General features: G+C 41.4%; 1 protein-coding gene across 5 annotated transcripts in view; it reads right to left on the bottom strand.

Annotated features, from left to right (window-relative positions):
• The window catches only part of AKAP12 (A-kinase anchoring protein 12), a 218111-nt gene that overhangs the window by 53098 nt on the left and 142215 nt on the right, over window positions 1–22798 (bottom strand). The window contains exon 1 of one of the 5 annotated variants that reach the window (XM_077486376.1): window positions 7915–7934. The exons of the other annotated variants lie outside the window; for them this stretch is intronic. The gene's annotated coding sequence lies outside the window, so the exon portion shown is untranslated. Of the gene's footprint in view, window positions 1–7914; window positions 7935–22798 lie in introns of those variants that run through there. 5 annotated transcript variants of the gene reach the window in all.

The following is a 22798-nucleotide window of genomic DNA, read 5'->3' as shown; positions in this document are numbered from 1 at the left end:
CAAGGCTCATACACGGCAATTTGTGGGCTCGCGCATGTGCCCACTGGAAAGCGAGGAGTCAATCAGCAGGTGGGACCGACTCGATGTCCGCCGGCCACCTGCGAAAAACTCTGTTCTGACATGGAAGATCACACAGCTTCTGTATTTCTGCTATGCAGGAAGACACATCTGTGTGTTTCCCCAGTTACACAGTCCCCCATACAGTTGTAAACACACCCAGGGAAAAAATGTAACCCCTCCCCTGCCAGTGTCATTAGTACATTAACAGTGCACGTTTTTAACACTGATTACTGTAATAATGTTACTGGTTCCCAAAAAAGTGTCAAAAATGTCAGTTAGGTGTCTGATCTGTCCACCGCAAAGTTGCAGACCTGCTAAAAATCACTGATTGCCACCATTACTAGTAAAAAATAATAATAATAATAATAAAATTCCATAAATCTATCCCCTATTTTGTAGATGCTATAACATCTTGGTCTAAACTGATGAAGAAATTAGTTTTTTTACATTTTTCTTTTGGATATATATTATAGCAAAAGGTAAAAAATATATGTTATTTTCAAAATTGTCGCTCTTTTTTTAGCGCAAAAAAATAAACATCACAGAGATGATCAAATACCACCAAAAGAAAGCTCTATTCGTGGGAAAAAAAGGACGTTAATTTTGTCAGTTAAAGCGACACAGTGCCAAATTACTTACCTGAGCCCCATCCCTCTCCAGCGGTGTCCACCAATGTCTAAGACATCTGGGACACTCCTCCTGATTGGCTGAGACACAGCAGCGGCGCCATTGGCTCCCGCAGCTGTCAATCAAAGTCAGTCAGCCAATCAGGGGAGAGAGAAGGCAGGGCTCCCATAGGAAGCTGCTGACTATAGGGCACTCGATAGGAGGGAGGGGCCGGGGGCAGCGAAGAAGGACCCGAGAAGAGGAGGATTTGGGCTACTCTGTGCAAAACCAACTGCACAGAGGAGGTAAGTATAGCATGTTTGTTATTATTATTATTTTTTTTAAACAAGACTTTACAATGAGTTTAAGCTGTTCCTAGAGGTTCATTGGTCAATGAAACACTGAGTAGGTGAAAACCTTGTGAGCTGCTAAAATCATTAAATCCAATGAAAAATAAATAATAAACTAAATTAAAATAAAATTGAAAAAGTGAAAGCTTCAGCCAATCAGGGCACAGAGCACTGTCAGAGTCATGATTGGATACTGTCATCATGACTTTATCCAATCATGGCTCATTCATGTTCCCCAAGCTGCAGTGTATTGCCAAGTTGTCTCCAGTGGTAATGATAAAGATGGAGGAGATGGAGAAGGTGATGATGATGATGAGGTCACTGGTGTGACTTGGGTGACAGATAGAGCAGAGGAGGAAACTGAAGGGAAGGCGACACCAAGAAAGAGTAGAGAGCAGCCGCCATATTCCATCACATTCTGCAGCTGTTATCTCCTGGCCCACTCCACAAAGCTCAGCTGTCTGGGCCTTTTTCAGCACATCTTTTTCAGCAGATCGCCCTGTTGCTATGTTCAAACTGTGTCTCAGGCACACCAAACGTGGTAAAAACACCAACCATTTGGGTACCACATGCTTAACAAGGCACTTAACGTCCAACCGTCCAACCATAGCCACATAAAAAGGGCACAAATCTGTCCCTCCTCCTCCTCCTTACCCACTTCAATCTGCCCCTGTGATACTGAGTTATTACCTCTCAGCAGTCTCCACTGACAGGGATGATGGTATAGCACAGGGTGTTCCAGGTCCTAGCAGCAAATCTGAGAGCAGCACACCACAAGCTGTAGACTGTTTCCGGCAAATTTCTCTGCCCCATCTGCTGCAGCGGAAAAAAAAATACAGTCCCTGCCACTCACATGCCCAGCGTCTAAATGCAAGCTTGTCAAATCTGTTGGCTCTCCAACGTCTTCCTTTCAGCCTGGTGGATTCTGCCTCCTTCCATAAATTCGGACAATGTGCTGTACCACAATGGCAGGTTCCCATTCGCTACTACTTTTCACGTAAGGCCGTTCCATCTCTCTAGCATCACGTGGAAGTGAATGTTCTAGCATCATTGGACAAGGCAGTCAGCCGTAAAATCCACATTACTGCTGACACGTGGTCCAGCAGGCATGGACAGGGAAGATATATTTAGTTCACAGCACACTGGGTAACGCTGCTTGCAACTCGAAAGGATGCAGGCTCGGTGCTGCAGCTTGTTGTGCCCCCACATCTCCATACAGCTTTTGGTGATGATACCAGACCTGTGAGCTCTACCCCCTCCTCCGTCTTCGCCACCTCCATGCCCTCCTCTGCAGAATTGTCCTATGAACATCAGGTACCCCCTAAATGTTCAAAGGGATATTCCCAGAGTCAGGCTAAAATGTGCCATGCAGTGCTTCAGCTGGTGTGTTTAGGGGACAGGAACCACACCGGAGCAGAGATTCTTGCAGCTCTGCAGGGAATGGCCCAAAGGTGGTTCACACCACGCCAGCTGGAGCCAGGAATGGTGGTGTCAGATAATGGCTCAAACCTCCGGTCTGCCCTTAGACAGGGGAAGTTGACACATGTGACATCCCTGGCACATGTCTTCAATTTGGTGGTGCAGCGTTTCCTAAGTACGTACCCAGGGTTGCAAGATGTACAGTACTAAAGCAGGACAGAAGAGTCTGTAGACATTTCAGGCGGTCATACACAGCCAGTGCTAAGTTGGCTGAAATTCAGCGGGAATTCCACCTGCCCGTAAACCGCCTGATTTGTGACATGCCCACCAGGTGGAACTCAACTTTGGTAAATGCTGCAGCGGCTATACATGCAGCAGATGGCCGTCAACGAGTACCTGTGCCAATACGGCACGAAGACAGGCTCAGGCAGCCTTGGCTTTTTTTCCCCATGCCAATGGCTGATTCATTAAGGATGCATGCACTGTATTGTCACCATTTGAGGAGGCCACAAGGATGGTGAGCAGTGACAGTGCATGCATCAGTGATACAATCCCTGTTGTATTCCTGCTGGAGCAGACTCTGCATGGCATTATGGACAGGGCACTAGAGGCAGAGCAAGGCCCACTTTATCTAGACACCATCATTCCTATGTCACAGAAGACACAGGGGGAGAGAGAGGAGGAGGATAAGGAGGAGGATTCTGGCACTTTCATAGGCTTTGAAGAAGAGGAAGAAATGCGTCAATCTGTAAGCGATGGCTTTCCAACCCCAGAACCCTTGGGAGTAGTACGTGGCTGGGAGGAGGAAGTTCCAGATGCTGTCATCCTTAGTGACCCCGAGGAGTCTGTTTCTCAAGCATCGGCAAATTTGAGATGCATGGGCAGCCAAATGCTTCCAAGCCTTTGAATGGACCCAAGAATACGTGACATAAAGGAGAAAGATGATTACTGGTTGGGAACCCTCCTTGACCACCGTTATAAGAGGAAGGTCTCAGAACTCATCCAATCCCCACAGAGAGTGCAGAAGATAAACTCTCTTGAGGACACGTTAAAGAGGATTTTATTGAATGTTTTTCCTGACTCCAGTAGGTTATAGTGTTGTGGAAAACATAGTTTTGAGTCTTCTCTTGGTCAAGAGAGGAGCGCTGGAGAAGGCATCTGCCTAAGTGAGGCATTTTGGATTTTTTTTATTCCTTGCCGCCCAGGGCTGTCAGCTTCCACATCCCATCGGCAGCATCTGCATGACATGGTGGATGATTACCTTGGGGCCAAAACAGAGATTGAGAGTTTTCCAGCTGACGATCCACTGACTTACTGGGTCAAGAGAATAGACCACTGGCCAGAACTTGCCCAGTATGCTATTGATTGTTGGGCTGCCCTGCATCCAGCGTGCTTTCAGAACAGACATTCAGTGCTGCAGGAGGTTTGGTTACTGATCATAGAGTGTGTCTGTCCACAGACTCCGTGGACTGTTTGACTTTTATAAAAATGAATCAGTCCTGGATTACCAGCCCCTGATGCCGATGTCACTGATTAAGTCTTTTTGGGATGTGGAATCTCTGCAGGACTTCGAGGCTGCCTAGCTTTCAGGGTGTTCAATCATTTCATCTGGAAGAATGTTTTTGGTATAGGTTTCATGGGCACAAGTTACACCCAAAGACCAATTTTTCAGCAACTGTTTGACAATTGCATATCAATGCAATTTATTTTACAGCAAGGCCAATTCTTGCTTTCATCAAGAGTAACTCTATAAGTTTATGGTGGGAAGGCTTTGTTTTTTTTCCTGCCCCAGGGCAGGACCCGGGCCCCTATAACCATTGTATGCCCAATTACTTGCATATAAGCCTTTAAATTGGGCACTTTAGATTTTTGACATTCAGGTCCCATTGACTTTAATGGGGTTTGTTTTTTTGGGTCCGAACTTTCACGGTGTTCGAAAGCTCTAGTGCAACCTGAACAGGGGTCTGTTCGGCCCATCCCTACTTGCCACTTGTTGTTTGCAGGGCTACTGTATGTCAGCCAATCTAGGACCACCAGAAGTAAGGAATTTCTTTGCTACTCATTAGCTAAGTGGGTTTATGCTGCTGCAGCCTTGAAGGTTTGGCAATTCTTTTATAAAGCTATTAACTTCACATGGCTCTAACTCCAAATCCTATGAGAAAAGCTGTTGAAATCTTCTTAGGCATTAATAGTATTACTCTGAAGATGTTTTGTCTCTTCCTATTCTTTCTACTATATCTCTACTATATACTAACTGCACAACCTATGAAGACTAAGCACTGAAAGCTTGCCTTATGGAAGCTAAGGTCTTCTTCCCAAATCTTTCCAAATCACACTCACAGGTATTGCACAGGTATTGACAAATTTAAGATGGCCTTACATTATGCAATTTTTCAATTTGCCTTCAACTATATAGTGCAAGGGCCTGCCTGATTGCATAAGAATTAAAAGTTTTTAGGTTTGACCTCATATTATATGGTTTTCGTTAGGGATGCACCGAATGGGTTTTTTGGTGCCGAAACCGATGCCGAAAATGAAAAATACACTAGGCCGAAAACAAAAACCGATTCCGAAACAGCACCAATACCGAAAATGAAGGTTTTTAAAAAAAATTTTTATACAGGAGGTGGTCAGAGACTGGGGACATGGTTCAGGAGGTGGTCAGAGACTGGGGACATGGTTCAGGAGGTGGTCAGAGACTGGCGACATGGTACAGGAGGTGGTCAGAGACTGGCGACATGGTACAGGAGGTGGTCAGAGACTGGCGACATGGTACAGGAGGTGGTCAGAGACTGGCGACATGGTACAGGAGGTGGTCAGAGACTGGCGACATGGTTCAGGAGGTGGTCAGAGACTGGGGACATGGTACAGGAGGTGGTCAGAGACTGGCGACATGGTTCAGGAGGTGGTCAGAGACTGGGGACATGGTTCAGGAGGTGATCAGAGACTGGGGACATGGTACAGGAGGTGGTCAGAGACTGGCGACATGGTACAGGAGGTGGTCAGAGACTGGGGACATGGTACAGGAGGTGGTCAGAGACTGGCGACATGGTACAGGAGGTGGTCAGAGACTGGCGACATGGTACAGGAGGTGGTCAGAGACTGGCGACATGGTACAGGAGGTGGTCAGAGACTGGCGACATGGTACAGGATGTGGTCAGAGACTGGTGACATGATAAAAGAGATAAGTGTGGTGTCCCCTGTACAGCCAGTGTGGTGTCCCCTGTGCAGCCAGTGTTGTGTCCCCTCGTGCAGCCAGTGTTGTGTCCCCTCATGCAGCCAGTGTTGTGGCCCCCCCGTGCAGCCAGTGTGACCCCCTGTGCAGCCAGTGATGCCCCCCGTGCAGCCAGTGATGCAGCAAAGAGAATCTGGATGGGTGATCTGTCTATCAAAGTTGCCCGAACAAGGGGGAGGGCGCGCAACGGGGGAACACACAGCTATTAAAATTAAAGCTGTGATGTTCCCGGCGCTCTATTGAACCATACGGCGGAGGCGGCTCTCCTGCGCTATACACCTCCCATGATGGGCGGCACCAGGGGCGGTGATGTGATGATGGGCCGCCCAGGCCCCGCCCCATTTCCGGCTCAATTATCGGCCGTTTTTTCCTTTTGGCAAATTGCAGAAAGGGCCATTTTCGGCCGATATGTTTCGGCGGCCAAAATTTCGGTGCATGCCTAGTTTTCGTAAATCAAAAGAAAAATTGTAAAACAAAATTGTATAATGTATAGCCAGCCTAAGGATAAGGATAGCCACACACTGGATCAACGTCTATGAATGACACTATCTACAAGGAGTTTGTATGTACGTACTCTATAAGAGGAGTGTCTATGACACTACCTTTCCATGTCTTATTGTACAATCTGAATACGTGATCACTGGGAGAGGAGAAACTAATAATACCTTCCTGACTGCAGCACATTAATGACATTGTTTTCCTAAAACCCACTCAGTTCTAGGCAAAGTCACATGCCTTGAGCTTAAGGTTGAATTAACCTTCCACCTTGAACAGTTCTACAAGTTCCTTTCATACTAAAATTGCTTAGCCTGATTTCACTGCACAATGTGAGCTTTGAACAGTGTACATTAGAAGCTACAGCAAATCATGTAGAGCTCCCCTCAATTCCTGGCTGGAGGACATCCAGAATTATTTAGACCTTTCCTCCCCAGCCTTAAGGCCCATACACATGATCAGAAAATGGTACAAAAAATACCACTTTTGAAGTGATTATACTATAATCTGATTGCTAGTACACAGCTTTCCTCAGAAATTTTCTGAAGGGACAAACACATACATTTTTCTTGTATGATACCAAATTGTACAGTTTTCATCTGAAAATCCAATACAAATACAATACATTACATCACTTCCAAAATGTTATTGTGTTGTACGAGAACTTTCCTACTTTAGCAACCTTTTCATTTTCAATATGAGACTAACATGAAAAAACAAAACAAAAAAAAAACATACGATCATTCGTCCGATAATCTCATTGTGAGTATTAGGCTTTACTGTCCCTGACCAATCCCTTTCATTCAATATATATTCAGATCTTTCAAATATAGAGGCTCAGCAATCTCATATGGGCATTATCCTGTTTCCGGTTTTCAGGAAGCTACATACAGCACGCTGCCGGTCCCTCCCACCAGCCATTATCTGCCTGCATTGCATAGAGATGCAAAGAAACCTAGTGATGATGTCACTTGGTCTAAAATAATGTCCGTCATGAAGACTAAGAGATTTTATTTCACTATTTCCTTAGCATGTTTATGGGGAAAGGGAATAGCAGGGAAGACAAAATATAAAATTCACCTGTAATTACTGCACTGTATTAGTAAAACATATATTTAAAAAAATATATACAATGTTACTAAATATTATAACATTAACGTATGGACTTGTTAAAATAGTCATATGTCCAAACGTATCCCTTGTAAACCTATTCGTTTTACCGTCACTCTAAATGGCTTATTAGAAATGTTATGATCATATCATTTTTTTAAGCACACTGTTTTACAGACGCGCAAATGATACTGGTTTGCAGAACAATATTTAATGTGGTCTACAAAGTGTTGAGCTACTGTTCAATATTTATAACTGTTGAACAAAGTTTACACTACTTTTCAACAAGCTAGAGTCTAAAACGGTTTGTGTATGCAACAATAACTTTTAACGAGTACTTCCAAAGCTACGTGAAATGACGGCAGAGCAGCATTTTTTTAATTCTTGGCACTGGTTTGTTTTATGTGTACAGTTTCTCCTTATTTGACCCAGAATAAAATAGACATATACACTTTTATTATATAGTAAGTGACTAAATATAGCATTGACATTTCATGTAGAAATATTTATAATTTATTCATATACTGGAATAGGTCAGAGCTATTGATTTGTTCTTATTTCTGATGCGTCTCAGCTTGCTATTTTCTAAATACATTTGATTTTTCTATACGAGCTCAATTACAAGATGTCAATACTTACAGCATGATTAGGCTCAGGAGAGATCAGTGAGATGGGATATACATGTATATAATGAAGCTCCTCTTTATGCCCCTTTTCCAGTTAACAGTTCCGGTGTGAGACTTCTGAGATATGTCAACTTGCACATTCCTCTGCTTACACTATGGCATATGAGGTTAGTGAGGAGAGTTTGTAAGGATTAGATTTAAACCCTTGTTGACAACTGCCTAATTAATAGCGCTTGTCAACAACAGGTTAAACCTCATGCTTAAAGATAAACTTTAAGCATGAGGTTACCTTATGCTTACCTGATTAACCAGATTGTTCTCTAAAAACATATCCACAGGCTTGGAGAACCCTATGGATCTGCCTCTAAGCCACAGCATACTTAATTCCAGGTAGCCATCTTTTTCTGACATCACGGTGGGGGGGGCGGGCGACTTTGTCTTCTGGGTTTTGCAACAGCCCTGTGATAATGCACATGTAATATCATCATCGATGGGGTAGCTGCAAAAACCTTGAGTAGACAGCTGGCCTATGAGTACCATAGAGTACACCTACTGGGACCCGTGAAGTGGGTGTCCCAAAAGACTGCAAGCACTGCGGCCTGTAATAAGCAAGTGAGGGGAGGGGATGCACAAAAAAATAAGGTATTCCCCCACAACAATAAACAAATATCCAATTCTGTTCTATAGTTGGGGTCAAGAGGAAAATTATATGAAGTTGCTAGAGAGGGTAAAATTCCACTTTAAAGATCTAAACTCTAATGCCCTGTACACACGGACTTTCCGATGGAAAATGTGCGATCGGGTCTTGTTGTCGGATTGTGTTTGGGCTCCATCGGACTTTTCATGTGGGAATTTCCAACACATAAAGTTTGAGAGCAGGATCTAAAATTTTTCCGACAACAAAATCCAATCACTTCAATTCCGATGTGTAGATAATTCAGACGGACAAAGTGCCACGCATGCTCAGAATAAATTACGAGATGAAAGCTATTGGCTACTGCACTCTTTATAGTCCCGTCATATGTGTTCTACGTCACCGCGTTCTGAACGATCGGATTTTCCGACAACTTTGTGCGACCGCGTGTATGCAAGACAAGTTTGGGCCAAAATCCGTCTGAAAAAATCCTACGGATTTTGTTGTCAGAATGTCCGACCGTGTGTACAAGGCATAAGGCTGCATTCATATGGGCATAATCGCTGGTTGTGCAAACAGCAACAAATAGGCACAGCCATCGACAGCCTGTTATTGCACTGTACTTACTCAGCAGCTGTAGCCATCCGCGCATCGCTGTAAAACCCAGCAGCGGGAAACAGTAGATTTCCGCCACTGGAATTCACACTGTGACTAAGCACTCATGCGAATTCAGCCTCACTAGATGACATTTCGTTTGGTTAAACACTATACTATATACAATTGCATGTTTTTTTGGTTTTGTTTTTTTCTTATAAATAATGCTTTACTTTTTTAAATCCTTCTTTGCATCTTAGTGTCTCATATTTCAGACGCTTTCTGTCTACATGCACTTGCTCCAGTGTCAACTGCACTGAACTGATCTGGACCAGTTTCCTGATCGTGATAACAGTAAGCAATGCTTGTGCAATATGTGGTTGCATATTCGACCCCCATCAGGGGTGCATGTAATAGGGGTGCAATGCTGCTGGAAAAAGTTGTCACCCCATAGCAAGAAGTGCCTGAACAAACACACATACAGTATATGTGATTTTGATGATTAGATTTAGATCTGCTTTAAAAGTGATTCAAACTTCACACAGTTGACCTGTTGCTGAGATATTGGCGGTGATTTGCTGAGGACAAATAGACTGTTCACTGTACAAGAGAATATTCAGCTTGCAAAGGAATTTCCATTTAGTTTACTGAATGAGGTGAAGATCTCCTGACTTCCATCTTTCACTCATGTACAAGCAAAAATACTGTCTTTTTTTATTATCTTCTATTTTCTATTATTTTCTTTCTATGTGGTTGGGTATTCTTTGCAAAGGATTTTTTTTTTACCACATTCACTAGGCTAAGGGAAAATTCCCTTGCAAAGTGTACAGCTTATTTGCCGTTAATAAATCAGCTGCATTGTCTCACATGTTCACTTGTCCCAACACAATTTGTAAATACGTTCCCAACCATTGTAAGATATGTAAATGGGTATTTCTAAGGTCCCAAAATATCCCTGGGCAACCTAGACAACCAGTAGTGGGTTTTATTGTAGTCTGTTTCTCTTCCCCTTGTTATCTCTCTTTTTTCTTTGCTGTCTTACCTCTCTTTTGCCACTTTCCTCTTTCCAGTTATAATCTGTAAAACTGAGCCTTTAAAGCTCTGATTCTTTATAAATTTTATAGAAACAAAAAAACACCCAAAAAGGAATGAGTGCATAACCTCTATGGGAATTTAAATTGGGTTGCTGGCATTATATTAATAGATAAGAAAAGTCCTGCAGCTGATCACAGGTTTTGGGACAGACAGAGATTATCTGATTTTGGGCACAGGACACTTTTTCAGTGTGGTGATAATTGAGCCCTGCCCCTGTAGAGGGATTTCTCAAGCCTGGTCCCTATGAGAGGATTCACACCTGTGATCTAATATATCTTGCATCAGCAGTGAGGCCAGTTTGGACACCCAATTGGAGCGTGGCGGGCCCGAGTGGTGGTGCCCTCTGTGACGCCATATGGTGGCTGGGATTCCGGATTGATTGACGGGAACACCAGATCCATGGGGTTGGGGGTTGTACTTTTTCTCCCCAATAACCTCCCTGTCCTGGTTATATATTTGGATTTCTCCTCATCCCTTGGGCCCTTTGACCTCGGTGGAGCTGGGGTAGATCAACCTTCTTGTTGGATGTTATATGAAGTTCACCATCTACACATATGATCTACTTAATTTGACCATGAATTACCCCTAAAGAAGAGGTCAACTGTTTATATATACCTCGAAACGTTGGGATACTTTTTGGAAAGATCATCTCTTGCAATAGACCTGGTCATTCATTGTTCTATGTGTATATATGTTATGTATTTCTAGTATACATCCAATTTTTTATGTGTAATGCTACTTGTTTTTAGTGGCTTTTTTCTCTTTTGTTGAATAAATAATAATTTCAAATATTTAAAAACTTTTTTTATCTATTATTATAATGCCTGCAACCCAATTTAAAGTCCCATAGAGGTTATACACTCATTACTTTTTGGGAGTTTTTTTGTTTCTTTGATTATAGGGAAGTGGGTTCATTTTGACATTCTATATATATAGGGTGGACATCAACTCCTTTTTCTCTTAATAAATTTTATAATCCATATCCTTAATTTAAAAAAAATAAACTTATACTTGGGAATGCATTTCATTCATATTAAAATAATCAGATCATATCTATGATGTCAAAAATATGATGACATGACTAAAATGAAAAAACATATAAAATTATTGCTTTAAAAAAAATATATAATAATAATTCAAAAGTAGATAGGCTTGACGCAAACCTGTGGTGAAAAAAACATTGTTAACCTCTTCTTCTAACAATGTTAGTTGCTCAACTCTAATGTTGGCCTACTTGCTTTAGTACTTTTAAATAACTTCAGTTTTTTTAAATATCCAGTATTCCGATAATGTAATCAATGTGTGTAAGCGCAGAGTATTGTAGAATGTTCAATGCAGACGGCCAACAGCACTTGTTCATTTTACTGATGGGATGAAAACAGCCCACAGCAAATGTTTACGTAGTAGTTTCTGCTGTTTATTCACACAACGCTCACGTACCTGTGAACTAATTTACATGCAAGTATTGAAGACACATAGAAGGTTTCCTTTAATCAGTAATGAGACTGTGGTCCATAAAGTATATTGTCTGGGGTGCTCAAACCAGAAAAAAATATAAATCAACATTAAATGCGTTAAAATAAATACAACACTTTTGATAACGTACTAGAACCGTTTCCAAAATGACGACACTGCTATTGCATAATGCATGCACAATTATCTTATTGCGTGAGCCGGCCATACAAAAGGGTCTTTGCCAATTTGCTTGGGAATGGCCAAGCTGTCAAAATATCCTTGTTTCCTTAGTCTGCAATTCCACATTTCACTGTATGCAAGTAACAATTTCATAGACTGTGAAGAGTTACACTTTCTTATTTCTACCTTATTAACATATGAAGGTTGATTTTTCCAAACAATGCTGATTTTTTGAGTTTATCTGCTTTTAAGTTGGTCACTCATATTACCATCAATCCATTCAATTTAAATCCAATTAGCCTCCCACGATGAGCAGTTGCTGGTAAATCTAAAGGAGATTGCCCAATTAGATTCCAACATATGTGGACTGGCCAGAATAAACCAGAACTATACTTTAGAATTAAGAAAACAGGCTTTTAATTGTGGAAGAGACATATTAGTTCTCTTATGCAATAAAGCCTTCTTTTCCGCCTTTTTTTTTTTTCAATCTTCTTAAGAATCTACACTGAGCTGAGCATGTGCAGTTCACTATTAAATTTGTGGCAAAGCTTGATCCTGGGATAAATGAATAAAGTTTCATCACCCCAGTTCAGCCAGTCAAGATAGCTGAAGATCCTGAACCTGGAAGAAGACCAGGTAAGGAGAGATTAGAATCGTTCTACTTTAACCACATAAGCCGAGGACCATTTTGCTGACCAAAGACCAGATCACTATTTGCGATTCGGCACTGCAACGCTTTAACTGACAATTACGCGGTTGTGCAACGTGACTCCCAAACAAAATTGACGTCCTTTTTTTCTCACACATAGAGCTTTCTTTTGGTGGTATTTGATAACCCCTGCGGTTTTAATTTTTTGTGCTATAAACAAAAAAATAGCGACAATTTTGAAAAAAACACATTATTTTTTACTTTTTATTTTATAAAAATGATCTCCCAAAAATGTATAAAACATTTTTTCCCCCAATTCAGGCAGATACGTATTCCTCTACACATTTTTGGTAAAAAAAAAATCGCAATAAGTGATTATTGATTGGTTTGCGCAAAAGTTATAGCGTTTACAAAATAGGGGATAGTTTTATGGCATTTTTATTAATATTTTTTTTTTTTACTAGTAATGGCAGCGAACAGCAATTTTTATTGTGACTGTGACATTATGGTGGACACATTGGACATTTTTGACACATATTTGGGACCATTGTCATTTATACAACAATCAGTGCTATACAAATGCACTGATTCCTGTGTAAATGACACTGGCAGTGAATGGGGTTAATCACTAGGTGGCAGTGTAGGGGTTAAGTATGTCCAAGGGGGCATGTTGCTAACTGTGGGGGTGCGGCTGTGTTTTACACATCACTGATCTCTGCTACAATCAAAGGGAGCAGAGATCAGTGTCACTGTTGCTAGGCAGAACAGGGAGATGCTTGTTTACTTTAGCATATCCCTGTTCTTCCTCCCCGTGAGACGATCGCGGGTATCCATGCGGCGATCGAGTCTGCGGGACCCGCGATCAGGCTTACGGAGGTCCTGACCGGTGCGAGATCCCGCCGGCGTGCACGCAATGGTGCGGCGCCAAATTTACCTGTACGCCCATTTGCCTGTCCGTGCCATTCTACCAACGTACTTCGGCGTGCGCCGGTCGGGAAGTGGTTAAGACTGATCCCTATACTACCAGATTTATTTATTACAGGTACAGTAAACTTTGTATTACGAGCATAATTCATTCCAGAAACATGCTTGTAATCCAAAGCACTTGTATATCAAAGCAAATTTCCCCAGAAGAAATAATAGAAACTCAAATGATTTGTTCCACAACCATTTATTCATAGGTCCATCAGTTTATAGTCCATATAAAAATATTATAGCAATGTGACAGGTTGTGTAACCATAAAATGTCCATCCACAAATGGCAGCCTCCACAAGGGGATTAGAGGCAAAATCCAGCAGGGGCTCCAGAGTATAAAAGAGAAGAGAGGCGCCTCTAACTGTAGCAATATGTTGCTAAATGTTGTAACTTTATTAAAATATTAATACACTTAGATGCGCCCCTCTTCTCTTTTATACTCAGTTGTAACATGACGCTACTTGTATATCAAGACATCGTTTGTATATCAAGTCAAAATGTATTTAAAAATGTTGTTTGTCTTAGAAAAACTCTCAAACCAAGGTTTTACTGTACTTGTATACTGCAGCACTGTCAATTTACACAGCGCTTTACATAAACACTCACCGGCCACTTTATTAGGTACACCTTGCTAGTACCGGGTTGAACCCCCTTTATTCTTTGCATAGATTCAACAAGATGTTGGAAACATTCCTCAGAGAATTTGTACTAAATGACATGTTAGCATCACACAGTTGCTGCAGATTTGTCAGCTGCACATCCATGATGCGAATCTCCCATTCTACCATATCCCAAAAGTGCTCTATTGGATTGAGATCTGGTGACTGTGAAGGCCATTGAAGTACAGTGAACTCATTGTCATGTTCAAGAAACCAGTTTGAGATGATTTGAGCTTTGTGACGTGGTGCATTATCCTGCTGGGAGTAGCCACCACAAAATCGGTACACTGTAGTCATAAAGGGATGGACATGGTCAGCAACAATACTCAGGTAGGCTATGGTGTTTAAACAATCCTCAATTAATACTAAGGGGCCCAAAGTGCGCCAAGAAAATATCCCACACCATTACACCACCAACAGCCTGAACCTTTGATACAAAGCAGGATGGATCCATGCTTTCATGTTGTTTATGCCAAATTCTGACCCTACCATCTGAATGATGAAGCTAATATTGTGACTCATTAGACCAGACAACATTTTTCCAATATTCTATTTTTCCAATATCCAATTTTTGTGAGCCCGAATTGTTGTTGCTGCTGTAGCCCATCTACTTCAAGGTTCAAAGTATTGTGCATTCAAAGATGGTATTCTGTATACCTTGGTTGTAAGGAGTGGTTATTTGAGTTACTGTTGTTACCTTTCTATCATCTTGAACCAGTCTGCTGATTCTCTTCTGACCCCTGACATCAACAAGGCATTTTTGTCCACACAACTGGATATTTTCTCTTTTTCGCACTATTCTCTGTAAACCCTAGAGATGTTTGTGCATGGAAATCCCAGTAGAACAGCAATTTTTAAATTTTTGAATGGCTGCCTGTCACTAACAACCATGACACGTTCAAAGTCACTTAAATCCCCTTTCTTCCCCATTCTGATGCTCAGTTTGGACTTTCAGTCATCTTCACCACATCTAGATGCCTAAATGCATTGAGTTGCAATTTTTTTTACCAAGCAATTGAACATGTGTATCTAGTAAAGTGGCCAGTGAGTGTATATTGTACGTTCCACCTTAGTCCCTGCCTTTAAGGAGGTTAAAATCTAAGGTCCCTTATGCTGCATACACATTTGACTATCCAGCGGACTTATTCCGGACTTTGCAGCGGAGGTCCGCCGGACTTTCAAGCGAGCGGACTTGGCCACACACGATCACCCAAAAGTCCGGCGGATTTGAACATGATGACGTAGAATAAGGAAGTTCATAGCCAGTAGCTGCCCTAGCGTCTGTTTAATTCCGCCAGACTAGCACACAGATGAATTGATTTTCCGCTAAAAGCCGAGTCCAGTGGACAATTTTGAGTCGAGTCTTCTTTCTAAGTCCGCCAGACTTTTGGGTAGAAAAAGTCCACTAGAGCCCACACACGATCCAATTGTCAGGCGGACCAGAGTGAGTCCGATCGTGTGTACGCAGCATAACATTCATACATAGACATACTAGTGCCAATTTAGTGCATACTAGTGTGTCTTTGGCATGTGGGAGGCTAGCAGAGTAACTGGAGGAAACCCTCGCAGGCACAAGCAGAGCATGCAAACTCCAGGCAGGTAGTGTCAAGGTTGGAATTTGAACCTACAATTCTAGTGCTACTAGGCAGATGTAATAACCACCTACTATGATTACTATGGTACCAATCACAGGCTATTCTGCTGATATTTGGGCTGCCTGAATGTGCTCATAATTAGGGTAATGAGAGTGCCACCCCCAAAAATTTAATTTTAAATTGAGCAATCAAGGTTGGAGATGAAGCCATCCAAGATATGGATTGGCAAATGCGTATATAGCCACTACTGGTGTCCATTGCATTATCCAGATGCTTAGATTGGATGCCAAACATCGTTACTGGTCAGTTTTGGCCACTGTGATGGGCATCCAAATTTGTCACTTCTTTAAATTTTCACAGTAGAGACTATGAAATCTCACACTTTTTCATCTTTTAGTGTACGGATATTTGTTCAGAGATATTTACGTTTTAATACATGTTATCCTAAGCTAGCCATGTTTTTCTGCTCCGAATTATGTATAGCATAGCACAACCAGGGCAGTCTTAATGGTAGTTAAATTGTATATAAATGTCTCATATTGAGCTGTTCTTATTTGCAACCTTTTGGTCTGGTAAATATACCATTGGAAGTATTTTGTTTCTGTTTAATTAGTGTAAAAAAAAAAAATTGTAGAGCGCAGATTTAAAATCCTAGACTTCTGCGCTGGCTGCATGACCAGCGGGCGTAGTAAGAGGTATGGTGTTAGTTCATCGAGTTCACCTTTTAAAGTGATATTCAACCCTTAGTTTTTTAAGTGCTTTCATCAGCTTTAGTCACTTACTGAGTATTCTTTATCTTTTAATCTTTGCCTATGCTCCAGTTTTTAGCTGGTTCCATGACTGCTACCCCAGGATTCCTGTTCCTTTATCTTACACCATCCTATGGAGCCAGCCATGCATGCACAGACTATAAGTGTGTCTCCTTACACTGTGTGCATCAGTAGATCAGTAGAAGTCCACAACCCCAAAGCCTTGGACGCCAAGGCTATCTCCTGCTCTTCCCAACCCCCCCCCCCCCCCCCCTTCTTTCTCCAAATTAACAGACCAGCTCAAGACTGCATTGTCCATTGTTAACTCTTTCCTGTGAAGACTGTACATTCTGAAAAGCAGCACTGAGAAAGTAAGAGCCAGCAGCATTGGAAGTTACAAACTACAAGTGTTGGACTAAGCATGTCAACAAATAGTTTACTGGAGAATTTGTATTTCATTGTGCTCAATGTGTAAAGCTAAAAAACACTGTACTACTTTAAGGTGGATGTAAACCCTCACATATACCCAGTGAAGTGAACAGCCTCAGATGATACACAGAGATGAAACACATCCTCCTACATAAGTTTATAGTATATCTGCTGTCTTCAGCATAATATACCATTTAGAAAGTGCACATCATGTTAGAATGGTCACTTCCTCATTCTGCACTGTGAGAGAAGTCTTGGATTACACTGGGAGACATCTGATTGGAGGAAAGGCACACACCCACCTCCAGATAGGCATAGACTTTCAGAGCTGTCCTGTGAGTAAAGCAGCTTTCTGCTAATCTATTTATAGCACTCTCCCTGACACAAATTTCAGGGTGGTTTTAGCAGGTGTCAGAGAACTTGTCAGAAGTTATCACGCTGATAACAGAAGAATGGAGCAGGAGAAAGCTAAGGGACTTATTGCTTTGAAGAGAGATAAGAAAAAACTGCAGATATATGTGCCCAGCTATAATTTCATGAATCAGGTTTACATCCACTTTAAGGTTGCAGAAAGCTTGACTAAAATATAAGAACACAAAAGTGTTATGATATCATCTGTCATTGTACAATAATATTGGGTGAGAAGCCATATCATGCAGTAAGGAGCCCCATTTCTGATGTCACTACTATTGCCATACAACAGAGATATTTTCACTACAACAAAGCCCATTCATATGCCTGTCTTTAACAAGCTGCATGGAAATAAATCTGAGCATGTCAACCCCAATGATTCGTTACATGTATATTCTCATTTTATCTTTGTATTTAAAAGGCTAACGGGGTGAAGATTAGAAGTCTGTGACCTATGAATCCACACCAGGAAGTTCAAGTCATTAAAGAAAGAATGTAATGCCAATGGAATGACAGTCATCTTATACTAAGACTACTGACAGGCTAACATTCCTCTGAGTTACTTACATGGGGAGTGTTGTCTAAAAAGTCCTTGCACATGTAGACATTCACATAGGCCCCCTATTCAGAACCACGGGATGCCATCTTCCTCAGCTTGATGAGTTATGTCTCATACAAATATGGGTTGTTCTATTTTTTCTCTCAAAGTACTGCAGTCCTCTGAAGATGTTATCATTCAAAGAACTCCCTATCTACAATACTTTCATTCCAGTCATTCTTGATAAGAGACACAACTGCACTGAAGCTTAAATTTGTAAAAAACCTTATCCATACCCATACAGGCCCTTAACCAGATCACCCAGTCTCAGCAACTCAAGGCAAGCAATGCAGATGACAAGCTTTAAAAAAAAATAGGAAGAAACTGAATCCACAATGGCCACACACAGATCTTGTTATTTAGTTTCACAAATAAATGTTGCATATAAACACATTAGAGGTGATTCAGTATGGCATTTGTGACACCTTTTTGATAGTGTGGTCAGAACCATTGTGCCAAATACATGAAACCCATGCAACATTTTCTTTGTCAACGCCGACAAATGTACAACAAATTTATGTATTTCTTATTTGAGCCACTTTTACTGTCTGCCATTATTGGGACAAATTCATAAAGAAATACTGCCATATCGGTAATAAGGAAAGTGGAGGTAAATAAGACCTTTTCTATACTGGAGTAAATTGTATTACAAATGTAAGTATTGTGTTGCGGACAAAATTCTGCCTGTGAAAATTTTCTTCCTAATGCCGCGTACACACGATCAGACGGGAGTCCATCGTACTTTTGAAATGAACGGACTTTCCTCCGTGTGTGAGCTTTGAACGGGGCTCCAGGTAGACGGGACTAGCGAAGGAGATCAATGTCACCGCCTTCGGTGGCGAGATTGACACGTCGCTGGCCCCGTCACCTGGTATGGACTTAAAGGGGAAGCCCTGCACCGAAAAAACAGCGTGGGGATCCCCCCCAAGGTCCATATAAGACCCTTATCCGAGCACACAAACCGGGCAGTCAGGAAAGGGGGTGGGGATGAGCGAGCGCCCCCTCCCCCCCCCACGAGCCGTACCAGGCCGTGTGCAGTATCGGCGTAGAGCTTCCCCTTTAAGTCCGACATTGACCTCCTTTGCTAGTCCTGGCTACCTGGATCTGCATTCAAAATGAATGGACTTTCCTCCGTGTGCGGGAAAGTCCGTTCATTTCAAAAGTCCGGTGGACTAGCACACAGATGGCCGGATTGCGGACCCGGATCCGGCGGACAATTTTTGAGTCAAAACTACTTTCTAAGTCCGCCGGACTTTTGGGAACAAAAAGTCCACCAGAGCCCACACACGGGCAGATTGTCCGGTGGATTCTGGTCCGCCGGATCAAGTACGCCGGATAGTCTGATTGTGTGTATGCGGCATAAGACAGTTCTTTAAAACTTTTACAAATTATTTAACAGAACATCAAGAAAAAAAACAAATTCGCTCAAGCCTACCCCCTTTTGTTATTTAATGTTATGGGTACGCTGCAATCCCAGTCTTAAACCCCACCCTGAGGGTCAAGGTAAATTTACAATATATATTGGGGGAATTACGCCTCCCCCTCACTACTTCCCCCACCCAATCAGATTGGGTGGGGGAAGTAGTGAGCGGGAGGTGCAATTCCCCCAATATATATTGTAAATTTAACAGAACATGCTGTTTGAACGGAAGCGATCTGATAACGCTTGGGTTAAAATGTTAAATTGTATTCCTGAGAAGGGTTTCTCAAACATAGAGTATGAAACCTTACTTAAAGAATAAACACAACAAAATGCATGTCCTGTAAAATCTATTTAATAGGAAATACAAAGCTGAACGACAGGCTGTTGCATACTAAGAATAATACTGTAGTCATAGGACATGAATTAAAAAAAATGTATAGGGATCAATAAGCAATACTTTTCTACATGAATGCATTTGACAAAGCATTTAAGGTGAACCTACAACTCAAGAAATGTTGGGCTCCTATTAAAAGCAGAAGCCAGGTTGTCTAAATATAAGTCAGCATGAAAGCAATGTGCATTTACATTTGAAAAGCTCTCTAATTCTACTGTGCCCAACTAATAGAAAAAAGGGAATTTGGAAGAACAAGCTTGAAGGACATTCATGATGGATATAGTAGCATGGCACTGTATAGTCCTGATTTGTTTATACGTTTTCATCCTTGAAACTTTTTCACTTTTTCACTTTGAAAACACATTCACACTGGACACAACAGCTTATAACAAGCTAAATAAGAGGATTGTATGGTTTTGCTGTCTTTATCCAAAGTAACACATTTCCTTCAAATTGGAAATTGTATCAGCATCCTGGATCTTCTTGTGGTTCACATACACTGTAGTTAAAATACAATCTTAAAGTAGAACTGACGGAATTTTCTTTTTAGGTTTTAGAGGGTTTAAAACACCTGCGCAGGTTTGTATTGTCTGTGTCCCTGTGAGGAAGATTCACTCACTGTATGTGTCTTGGTGACCCCAGTAGTGAAAAAAAGTTCCAATATGGCAAGAGCTCATCCTCACCCAGAAAACTTTAGCTCTGCTTTATTATGTTGTATGACAATTCTGTTTAGATGTTTTAACTTTGGAGGAAAATACACTCACTAGTTGTTGTACATAGGTGCATTCCCCAGCAAAAAATGTTTGTGTCTCACTCTAGGAGGTCACACAACCAATGCAGAGGATAAGAATTTTTTCAACATTCCTTTCTGAATGCTCAGCATGCCTATATAGTCCCAAGCAATTGTCACTGTCTGTCATATTTCCACAAGCGTGAAGTTTGGATAATGTGCATTGGATAATGGCAGCTTCCATAGGACATGTATTTAGCTTGATAACAGTTTCCCTTTAAAATAAGAAACAAAGAAGGCTATAATTGTGGCAGAAATGACAGAGTCCCATGAGCCAAGAATGTCCTATTTGGAAAATGCAATTGTCTTTCAACTTGTGTTACACTCACTCACCTTCTAATGTCTGAGAATATTACTATCCAAAAATACTGTGATTTGAAATGATAAAGATGCTACATACTGCTGAATAAGATATTGATCCAAAGCAAGAGACAGAATAGCAACATATTAGCCTGGTCCAAATATATCAAGTCCATGGTTAGCAAATCATTGGTGAAAAATGCAAAGTTTGTAAAAAAATAAAAAATTTAATTAAAAACCAGACTGGACCTCGTTGTAAATTGACATATCTGGATAGGGATATGATGTATATGACTTCAGATTAGTTTCTTTGTCATTATGAAATATTGGTCAAAGTATTCAGAAGTTCCTTAACAGCAGGTTAAACATATCACACTATTACTGCTAAAGCTAAGCCTGTATTTGCATGGCAATGTTTTTTCGTGGGGGAAGGTTACAGATGACATGCCTCTCTCCAGCACCAAGATATATATTGTAGCTTGGTAGTGTGGAATAAAACCAATCTATTCCTGGATACTCTCAAGTGATAAGTGGAGTTATTTTGTCTAAGGTGATTTCTCCTCAAATTGCAATTTTTTTTCGCTGTTTTGATTGATGTTTGCCTCTTATTTTAATATGTTGCTGCTAGGGGAAATTTGAAAAATAAAACTTAACTAGCTCTGAGAAAACCTCTCCATGTTGCTTTGTAACCCTAGTAGCAACCAATCAGTGAATGGCCACCCCCATTCCTGGAAACGTAAAAATCAGTAAGCCTGAGTTTGGGGGACAGGGTTCAATGGGGTTGAGCTAATAGTGGTACAGCAGCAAAATCTAGACTACACAGGCTTAAGAAGGCCAGCCGTTACTATATATGTGCAATAAGTGGACATTTAAGACAATTTGAGGGCAAAAACAGGCACAGGCAATAAACAGGCAGCCATTACAGTATAAAGGGGTAACATAAGGAGAGTTTGAAAGTCTTGACAATACACATGTAACCCAGCCATGGGCAGTTGTTACAATACACAGGCAAGAAATGCCCTACCTTGACAATACATGGGCTAAAAATACCTTGACAATATGTGGACAACAAACGGGCAATCTTTACAATACACAGGCAAGAAGCTGCCACAGGATACTAAACACCATTATACCCAGCATGCAAAGTTGTTGCCCTTTTTACCTCTGATAGACAGCCCTGAAGACTCTTGCACCCACTGTCAATTAGCCACCGTAGATATTACTGGGCATTTATGTGCTTATCATTGCTCAAAGTATCACCCACAGTAACCCCACAAAACATGATGACCCACCACCCATAGTCCACAGGACTACAATAGGTGTATTTTTATTGATCAGGTACCTCAGAAACATTTTGGATGATGCTGGGTGCTATCCAACCAGGAAGTGGGATTACAGCAACAGGAGAATAAATAATGAGAGACATAAGTATTAAACAGAGGAACCAATTTTGGGCAAATCAGATGGTTTTCAAAAAAATAAAACACAAACAAACATAGAGTTGTGCTTTAAAGCAGCCCCACTCCCTGAATTAAAAAATGTTCAGTGTAAGCAATTTCAAGAAAAGTATTAAAAATATATACCTTTCACCCTGTATTCCTCTGTTCTCACCTATTTCAGGTTGATGTCATTGGTCTTCTGTTGGGATCCTGGGAAATCTGAGAATCCCAAAATCCTTTAAAAATGCACTCCTGTACAGTGCTGGAGTGTATTCTTGCAAGATTTGAGATCCTAAGGCCGCGTACACACGCGGGGACTGTTCGCCCAACTTTGTCCGTCAAACAGTTTCGGCAAACAGTCCGCTCAAAATTAGCATGGACGGACATGGCCACACACGACGAACGAACAGTTTGCTGAAACCGTGCGCGATGACGTGAACGGCACGTACGATGGGACGAAAAATACGACGTCCTATACACTGCATTATAACTTTCGGCGTGTAAATCCTTTCTGAGCATGCGCGGAA

Source organism: Lithobates pipiens, unplaced genomic scaffold, assembly GCF_037356315.1.
Source record: "Lithobates pipiens isolate NorthernLeopardFrog02 unplaced genomic scaffold, aLitPip1_a1.2 Scaffold_18, whole genome shotgun sequence".
Classification (NCBI taxonomy): Eukaryota; Metazoa; Chordata; class Amphibia; order Anura; family Ranidae; genus Lithobates; species Lithobates pipiens.
Note: the sequence above shows the minus strand (reverse complement) of the source record. Positions and strands in the feature narration are given on the sequence as shown.